Raw genomic sequence first — 10,430 nt, forward strand, 5'->3', positions numbered from 1 at the left:
TGACACCCCCAGGTGTCACCTCAGTTCCTTCTGGGTGCTGGGTGGCTTCCTACCAGGAACTGCTCCCAACCCTGGGTGGGGACATCGGGGGGGGACACACAAACACCAGCACCCCATAGAGTGTCACCACCATGACCCCCCCGCTCCCAGCCACCGTGGCCACAAATGCCCCCGAGACGTCCCTTCCTCCGTGTCCCCCTCCATGGGTGGCAGCAGGGTGGGGGCATGGAGAGGCAGGCAGCTGCCTCCATCCTCTGTAGGGCTTCAGGCAGGGGCTATAGGGCGTTGGTTGGGTCCCTGGGTCCTCTGTAGGGCATTGGTTGGGTCCTTCAGTCCTCTGTAGGGCATTGGTTGGGTCCCTGGGTCCTCTATAGGGCTTTGGTTGGGTCCCTGGGTCCTCTGTAGGGCGTTGGTTGGGTCCTTCAGTCCTCTGTAGGGCGTTGGTTGGGTCCCTGGGTCCTCTGTAGGGTGCTGGTTGGGTCCCTGGGTCCTCTATAGGGCGTTGGTTGGGTCCCTGGGTCCTCTGTAGGGTGCTGGTTGGGTCCCTGGGTCCTCTGTAGGGTGTTGGTTGGGTCCCTGGGTCCTCTGTAGGGTGCTGGTTGGGTCCTTCAGTCCTCTATAGGGTGTTGGTTGGGTCCTTCAGTCCTCTATAGGGCGTTGGTTGGGTCCCTGGGTCCTCTATAGGGTGTTGGTTGGGTCCCTGGGTCCTCTGTAGGGTGCTGGTTGGGTCCTTCAGTCCTCTATAGGGCGTTGGTTGGGTCCCTGGGTCCTCTGTAGGGTGTTGGTTGGGTCCCTGGGTCCTCTGTAGGGCGTTGGTTGGGTCCTTCAGTCCTCTGTAGGGCGTTGGTTGGGTCCCTAGGTTGGGGTTGGTTGGGGCAGGGGACATACAGGGTTGGCCAGGTACCCCTTTGCCACCTGATGTCCCCAGCCTGGTGCCACCTTCCCATCCCGTGCCCCACGACCCCGCCCCACGTCCCCTTTCCCGTCCCATCCCCATCCCCGTCCTGCTCCCGTCCCCAGCCCCACTCCACAGCGGGGATGAGCCATGGCTGGGGCTGGTGGGGACGGGACAAGGTCTTGGAGATGTTGGGGACCGTGCCAGAGGGGTCCCGTGGACCTTGGGGGAAGGTGTTGGGCACCCCGCGAGATGACACGTCCCGTGGGGCAGTCTTTGCTGGGAAATGGGTGTTGGCACCCATCCCTTTGCTCTTGGCACCCGCAGCTCAGGTTTCATCCCTCCTACCTCCCACCTGTGGCCAAAGTCCCCGGCGATCCTCCCTGTCACATTCCTGCTCCACCCGCGGCCGGCGGCGGATCAACCAGCCAAGCTCCCCCCCGCCGCCCACCCCCCCGGCCCTGCTCCGAGGTCTGGAGACATGAGGGGTCGCCTGTGGGGTGGCCTGGCCACGGTCTGCATCTGCTTCCTGGTCATCATGAGAGGTGGGTGCTGTTGGTGCTGGGACCACCCATCCCACCGCCGTCGCCTCACCACGGGGACACCCTGGGGGCTGCAAGCTTGGGCACCGGGTGGGAGCAGGGGTCCTTAAAGCACCCTGTGCCGCAGGTCTGCTTTTGGCATCAAACGAGAACGAACCGGGGTCTTTGGTTGTCCATAGGTCTTCGGAGGTCCATGGGGTGTCCGGGGAGGCTTGGGGGTTCATTGGAGAAACAAGGGCAGGTCTCTGGGGGATGTTGGTCTTTTGGGGATGTGGGTCTTTGGAGATCCACGGGGCTTTGGGACCCAGCTGGACGTCCCGGGAGTCTTGGGGGCATCTTTGGAGAACGAGGGGCAGGTCTTTGGGGGATGTTGGTCTCTAGTGGATGTGGGTGTTCGGCGGTCAATGGGTTTTGGGGGATGTGGGTGTTTGCGGGGCCAGGGTGGGTGCTCGACATGTAGTAGACGGGACTGGAGACTGTCAATGCCTTTCCTGGGAGGAGGGTGACAACGCATATGTGGACTGAGAGGGCAGGTACCCTTCAGAGCATGGGTCGAGATACAAAGGCCCTTCTGACACGCCAGTCTTCTGACCTACACTGCACAGATGGTGCTGACAAGCAGGAGACACGGGACAGCAGGCAAGCAGACAGGCAGAGGTCATCTTCGCCCAAGATGTCGCATCGGACTCCTCAAGGCCAACAGGTGAAGCACAGTAACACAGATGAAGGACATAGAGGAGCTGATAATATCACTGAGGACAGCAACAACACTACGACCAACACCACCACCGTCCCTCTCCCTAACACCACCCAAAACACCGTCTCTCCCACTACGACCACCCAAACCACCGTCCCTACCCCTAAAACCACCCAAACCACTGTCCCTCCCCCTACCACCACCCAAACAACCGTCCCTCCCCCTAAAATCACCCAAACGACCATCTCTGCCCCCAAAACCACCCAAACCACCATCCCTCCGCCTATCACCACCCAAACCACCGTCCCTCCCCCTACCACCACCCAAACCACCATCCCTCCCCCTACCACCACCCAAACCACCGTCTCTGCCACTAAAACCACGCAAACCACCGTCCCTACCCCTACCACCACCCAAACCACCGTCCCTCCCCCTACCACCACCCAAACCACCGTCCCTCCACCTACCACCACCCAAACCACCATCTCTGCCCCTAAAACCACCCAAACCACCGTCCCTACCCCTACCACCACCCAAACCACCACCTCTGCCCCCAAAACCACCCAAACCACCGTCCCTCCGCCTATCACCACCCAAACCACCGTCCCTCCCCCTACCACCTCCCAAACCACCGTCCCTCCCCCTACCACCACCCAAACCACCTTCACTCCCCCTAAAACCACCCAAACCACCGTCCCTCCCCCTACGACCACCCAAACCACCGTCCTTCCACCTACCACCACCCAAACCACCGTCCCTCCCCCTACCACCACCCAAACCACCGTCCCTACCCCTACCACCACCCAAACCACCTTCACTCCCCCTACGACCACCCAAACCACCGTCCCTCCCCCTAAAACCACCCAAACCACCGTCCCTCCCCGTACCACCACCCAAACCACCGTCCCTACCCCTACCACCACCCAAACCACCGTCCCTCCCCCTACCACCACCCAAACCACCGTCCCTCCCCCTACCACCACCCAAACCACCGTCCCTCCCCCTACCACCACCCAAACCACCTTCACTCCCCCTACGACCACCCAAACCACCGTCCCTCCCCCTAAAACCACCCAAACCACCGTCCCTCCCCCTACCACCACCCAAAGCACCGTCCCTACCCCTACCACCACCCAAACCACTGTCCCTCCACCTACGACCACCCAAACCACCGTCCCTCCCCCTACCACCACCCAAACCACCGTCCCTCCCCCTACCACCACCCAAACCACCATCTCTGCCCCTAAAACCACCCAAACCACCGTCCCTCCACCTACCACCACCCAAACCACTGTCCCTCCACGTACCACCACCCAAACCACCGTCCCTACCCCTACCACCACACAAACCACCGTCCCTCCCCCTACCACCACCCAAACCACCTTCACTCCCCCTAAAACCACCCAAACCACCGTCCCTCCCCCTACGACCACCCAAACCACCGTCCTTCCACCTACCACCACCCAAACCACCGTCCCTCCCCCTACGACCACCCAAACCACCGTCCCTACCCCTACCACCACCCAAACCACCGTCCCTCCCCCTACGACCACCCAAAACACCGTCCCTACCCCTACCACCACCCAAACCACTGTCCCTCCCCCTACCACCACCCAAACCACCGTCCCTCCCCCTACCACCACCCAAACCACCGCCCCTCCCCCTACCACCACCCAAACCACCGTCCCTCCCCCTACCACCACCCAAACCACCGTCCCTACCCCTACCACCACCCAAACCACGATCTCTGCCCCTAAAACCACCCAAACCACCGTCCCTCCACCTACCACCACCCAAACCACTGTCCCTCCCCGTACCACCACCCAAACCACCATCTCTGCCACTAAAACCACGCAAACCACTGTCCCTCCCCCTACCACCACCCAAACCACCGTCCCTCCCCCTACCACCACCCAAACCACCGTCCCTCCCCCTACCACCACCCAAACAACCGTCCCTCCACCTACGACCACCCAAACCACTGTCCCTCCCCCTACCACCTCCCAAACCACCGTCCCTCCCCCTATTACCACTGAGACCACCATCCCTCCCCCTAAAACCACCCAAACCACCGTCCCTACCCCTACCACCACCCAAACAACCGTCCCTCCACCTACGACCACCCAAACCACTGTCCCTCCCCCTACCACCTCCCAAACCACCGTCCCTCCCCCTACCACCACCCAAACCACCATCTCTGCCCCTAAAACCACCCAAACCACCGTCCCTCACCCTAAAACAACCCAAACCACTGTCCCTCCACCTACCACCACCCAAACCACCGTCCCTCCCCCTAAAACCACCCAAACCACCGTGCCTCCCTCTACGACCACCCAAACCACCGTCCCTCCCCCTACCACCACCCAAACCACCGTCCCTCCCCCTACCACCACCCAAACCACCGTCCCTCCCCCTACCACCACCCAAACAACCGTCCCTCCACCTACGACCACCCAAACCACTGTCCCTCCCCCTACCACCTCCCAAACCACCGTCCCTCCCGCTACCACAACCCAGACCACCATCTCTGCCCCTAAAACCACCCAAACCACCGTCCCTCCCCCTACCACCACCCAAACCACCTTCACTCCCCCTAAAACCACCCAAACCACCGTCCCTCCCCCTACGACCACCCAAACCACCGTCCTTCCACCTACCACCACCCAAACCACCGTCCCTCCCCCTACCACCACCCAAACCACCGTCCCTCCCCCTACCACCACCCAAACCACCGTCCCTACCCCTACCACCACCCAAACCACCGTCCCTACCCCTACCACCACCCAAACCACTGTCCCTCCCCCTACCACCACCCAAACCACCGTCCCTCCCCCTACCACCACCCAAACCACCGTCCCTCCCCCTACCACCACCCAAACCACCATCTCTGCCACTAAAACCACGCAAACCACTGTCCCTCCCCCTACCACCACCCAAACCACCGTCCCTCCCCCTACCACCACCCAAACCACCGTCCCTCCCCCTACCACCACCCAAACAACCGTCCCTCCACCTACGACCACCCAAACCACTGTCCCTCCCCCTACCACCTCCCAAACCACCGTCCCTCCCGCTACCAGAACCCAGACTACCATCTCTGCCCCTAAAACCACCCAAACCACCGTCCCTCCCCCTACCACCACCCAAACCACCTTCACTCCCCCTACGACCACCCAAACCACCGTCCCTACCCCTAAAACCACCCAAACCACCGTCCCTCCACCTACGACCACCCAAACCACCGTCCCTCCACCTACGACCACCCAAACCACCGTCCCTCCCCCTATTACCACTGAGACCACCATCCCTCCCCCTAAAACCACCCAAACCACCGTTCCTCCCCCTACCACCACCCAAACCACCGTCCCTCCCCCTAAAACCACCCAAACCACCGTCCCTCCACCTACCACCACCCAAACCACCGTCCCTACCCCTAAAACCACCCAAACCACCGTCCCTCCCCCTACCACCACCCAAACCACCGTCCCTCCCCCTACCACCACCCAAACAACCGTCCCTCCACCTACGACCACCCAAACCACCATCTCTGCCCCTAAAACCACCCAAACCACTGTCCCTCCCCCTACCACCACCCAAACCACCTTCACTCCCCCTACGACCACCCAAACCACCGTCCCTACCCCTAAAACCACCCAAACCACCGTCCCTCCACCTACGACCACCCAAACCACCGTCCCTCCACCTACGACCACCCAAACCACCGTCCCTCCCCCTATTACCACTGAGACGACCATCCCTCCCCCTAAAACCACCCAAACCACCGTTCCTCCCCCTACCACCACCCAAACCACCGTCCCTCCCCCTAAAACCACCCAAACCACCGTCCCTCCACCTACCACCACCCAAACCACCGTCCCTACCCCTAAAACCACCCAAACCACCGTCCCTCCCCCTACCACCACCCAAACCACCGTCCCTCCCCCTACCACCACCCAAACAACCGTCCCTCCACCTACGACCACCCAAACCACCATCTCTGCCCCTAAAACCACCCAAACCACTGTCCCTCCCCCTACCACCACCCAAACCACCTTCACTCCCCCTACGACCACCCAAACCACCGTCCCTACCCCTAAAACCACCCAAACCACCGTCACTCCCTCTACGACCACCCAAACCACCATCCCTCCCCCTACCACCACCCAAACCACCATCTCTGCCCCTAAAACCACCCAAACCACCGTCCCTACCCCTATTACCACCCAAACCACCGTCCCTCCCCCTACCACCACCCAAACCACTGTCCCTCCACCTACCACTACCCAAACCACCATCTCTGCCCCTAAAACCACCCAAACCACCGTCCCTCCCCCTAAAACCACCCAAACCACCGTCCCTCCCCCTACCACCACCCAAACCACTGTCCCTACCCCTACGACCACCCAAACCACCATCTCTGCCCCTAAAACCACCCAAACCACCGTCCCTCCCCCTAACACCACCCAAACCACTGTCCCTCCACCTACCACCACCCAAACCACCGTCCCTCCCCCTAAAACCACCCAAACCACCGTCCCTCCCCCTACGACCACCCAAACCACCGTCCCTCCGCCTATCACCACCCAAACCACTGTCCCTCCCCCTACCACCACCCAAACCACCATCTCTGCCCCTAAAACCACCCAAACCACCGTCCCTCCCCCTACCACCACCCAAACCACCGTCCCTCCACCTACCACCACCCAAACCACTGTCCCTCCCCCTACCACCACCCAAACCACAATCTCTGCCCCTAAAACCACCCAAACCACCGTCCCTCCACCTACGAACACCCAAACCACCGTCCCTCCACCTACCACCACCCAAACCACCGTCCCTACCCCTAAAACCACCCAAACCACCGTCCCTACCCCTACCACCACCCAAACCACCGTCCCTCCCCCTACCACCACCCAAACCACCGTCCCTACCCCTACCACCACCCAAACCACTGTCCCTACCCCTACGACCACCCAAACCACCATCCCTCCCCCTACCACCACCCAAACCACCGTCCCTACCCCTAAAACCACCCAAACCACCGTCCCTCCCCCTACCACTACCCAAACCACCATCTCTGCCATTAAAACCACCCAAACCACCGTCCCTCCACGTACCACCACCCAAACCACCGTCCCTCCCCCTACCACCACCCAAACAACCGTCCCTACCCCTACGACCACCCAAACCACCATCTCTGCCCCTAAAACCACCCAAACCACCGTCCCTCCCCCTACCACCACCCAAACCACCATCCCTCCCCCTACCACCACCCAAACCACCATCTCTGCCCCTAAAACCACCCAAACCACCGTCCCTCCCCCTACCACCACCCAAACCACCGTCCCTCCCCCTACCACCACCCAAACCACCGTCCCGCCACCTACAACCACCCAAACCACTGTCCCTCCCCCTACCACCACCCAAACCACCTTCACTCCTCCTACGACCACCCAAACAACCGTCCCTACCCCTAAAACCACGCAAACCACCATCCCTCCCCCTACCACCACCCAAACCACCATCTCTGCCCCTAAAACCACCCAAACCACCGTCCCTCCACCTACCACCACCCAAACCACCGTCCCTACCCCTATTACCACTGAGACCACCGTCCCTCCGCCTATCACCACCCAAACCACCGTCCCTCCCCCTACCACCACCCAAACCACCGTCCCTCCCCCTACCACCACCCAAACCACCGTCCCTCCCCCTACCACCACCCAAACCACCGTCCCTCCCCCTACCACCACCCAAACCACCGTCCCGCCACCTACAACCACCCAAACCACTGTCCCTCCCCCTACCACCACCCAAACCACCTTCACTCCTCCTACGACCACCCAAACCACCGTCCCTACCCCTAAAACCACGCAAACCACCGTCCCTACCCCTACCACCACCCAAACCACCGTCCCTCCCCTTACCACCACCCAAACCACCGTCCCTACCCCTACCACCACCCAAACCACCGTCCCTCCCCCTACCACCACCCAAACCACTCTCCCTACCCCTACGACCACCCAAACCACCATCTCTGCCCCTAAAACCACCCAAACCACCGTCCCTCCCCCTACCACCACCCAAACCACCGTCCCTACCCCTACCACCACCCAAACAACCGTCCCTCCCCCTACCACCACCCAAACCACCTTCACTCCCCCTACGACCACCCAAACCACCGTCCCTCCCCCTACAACCACCCAAACCACCGTCCCTCCACCTATGACCAACCAAACCACTGTCCCTCCCCCTACCACCAACCAAACCACCATCCCTCCCCCTACCACCACCCAAACCACAATCTCTGCCCCTAAAACCACCCAAACCACCGTCCCTCCACCTACGAACACCCAAACCACCGTCTCTCCACCTACCACCACCCAAACCACCGTCCCTCCCCCTACCACCACCCAAAGCACCGTCCCTACCCCTACCACCACCCAAACCACCTTCACTCCCCCTAAAACCACCCAAACCACCGTCCCTCACCCTAAAACAACCCAAACCACTGTCCCTCCACCTACCACCACCCAAACCACCGTCCCTCCCCCTAAAACCACCCAAACCACCGTGCCTCCCTCTACGACCACCCAAACCACCGTCCCTCCCCCTACCACCACCCAAACCACCGTCCCTCCCCCTACCACCACCCAAACAACCGTCCCTCCACCTACGACCACCCAAACCACTGTCCCTCCCCCTACCACCTCCCAAACCACCGTCCCTCCCGCTACCACAACCCAGACCACCATCTCTGCCCCTAAAACCACCCAAACCACCGTCCCTCCCCCTACCACCACCCAAACCACCTTCACTCCCCCTACGACCACCCAAACCACCGTCCCTACCCCTAAAACCACCCAAACCACCGTCCCTCCACCTACGACCACCCAAACCACCGTTCCTCCACCTACCACCACCCAAACCACCGTCCCTCCCCCTAAAACCACCCAAACCACCGTCCCTCCACCTACCACCACCCAAACCACCGTCCCTACCCCTAAAACCACCCAAACCACCGTCCCTCCCCCTACCACCACCCAAACCACCGTCCCTCCCCCTACCACCACCCAAACCACCTTCACTCCCCCTACGACCACCCAAACCACCGTCCCTACCCCTAAAACCACCCAAACCACCGTCACTCCCTCTACGACCACCCAAACCACCGTCCCTCCACCTACGACCACCCAAACCACCGTCCCTACCCCTAAAACCACCCAAACCACCGTCACTCCCTCTACGACCACCCAAACCACCATCCCTCCCCCTACCACCACCCAAACCACCATCTCTGCCCCTAAAACCACCCAAACCACCGTCCCTACCCCTATTACCACCCAAACCACCGTCCCTCCCCCTACCACCACCCAAACCACTGTCCCTCCACCTACCACTACCCAAACCACCATCTCTGCCCCTAAAACCACCCAAACCACCGTCCCTCCCCCTAAAACCACCCAAACCACCGTCCCTCCCCCTACCACCACCCAAACCACCTTCACTCCCCCTAAAACCACCCAAACCACCGTCCCTCCCCCTACGACCACCCAAACCACCGTCCTTCCACCTACCACCACCCAAACCACCGTCCCTCCCCCTACCACCACCCAAACCACCTTCACTCCCCCTACGACCACCCAAACCACCGTCCCTCCCCCTAAAACCACCCAAACCACCGTCCCTCCCCGTACCACCACCCAAACCACCGTCCCTACCCCTACCACCACCCAAACCACCGTCCCTCCCCCTACCACCACCCAAACCACCGTCCCTCCCCCTACCACCACCCAAACCACCGTCCCTCCCCCTACCACCACCCAAACCACCGTCCCTCCCCCTAAAACCACCCAAACCACCGTCCCTCCCCCTACCACCACCCAAAGCACCGTCCCTACCCCTACCACCACCCAAACCACTGTCCCTCCACCTACGACCACCCAAACCACCGTCCCTCCCCCTACCACCACCCAAACCACCGTCCCTCCCCCTACCACCACCCAAACCACCATCTCTGCCCCTAAAACCACCCAAACCACCGTCCCTCCACCTACCACCACCCAAACCACTGTCCCTCCACGTACCACCACCCAAACCACCGTCCCTACCCCTACCACCACACAAACCACCGTCCCTCCCCCTACCACCACCCAAACCACCTTCACTCCCCCTAAAACCACCCAAACCACCGTCCCTCCCCCTACGACCACCCAAACCACCGTCCTTCCACCTACCACCACCCAAACCACCGTCCCTCCCCCTACGACCACCCAAACCACCGTCCCTACCCCTA

This window comes from Buteo buteo, chromosome 12, assembly GCF_964188355.1.
Source record: "Buteo buteo chromosome 12, bButBut1.hap1.1, whole genome shotgun sequence".
In the NCBI taxonomy this organism is placed as follows: domain Eukaryota; kingdom Metazoa; phylum Chordata; class Aves; order Accipitriformes; family Accipitridae; genus Buteo; species Buteo buteo.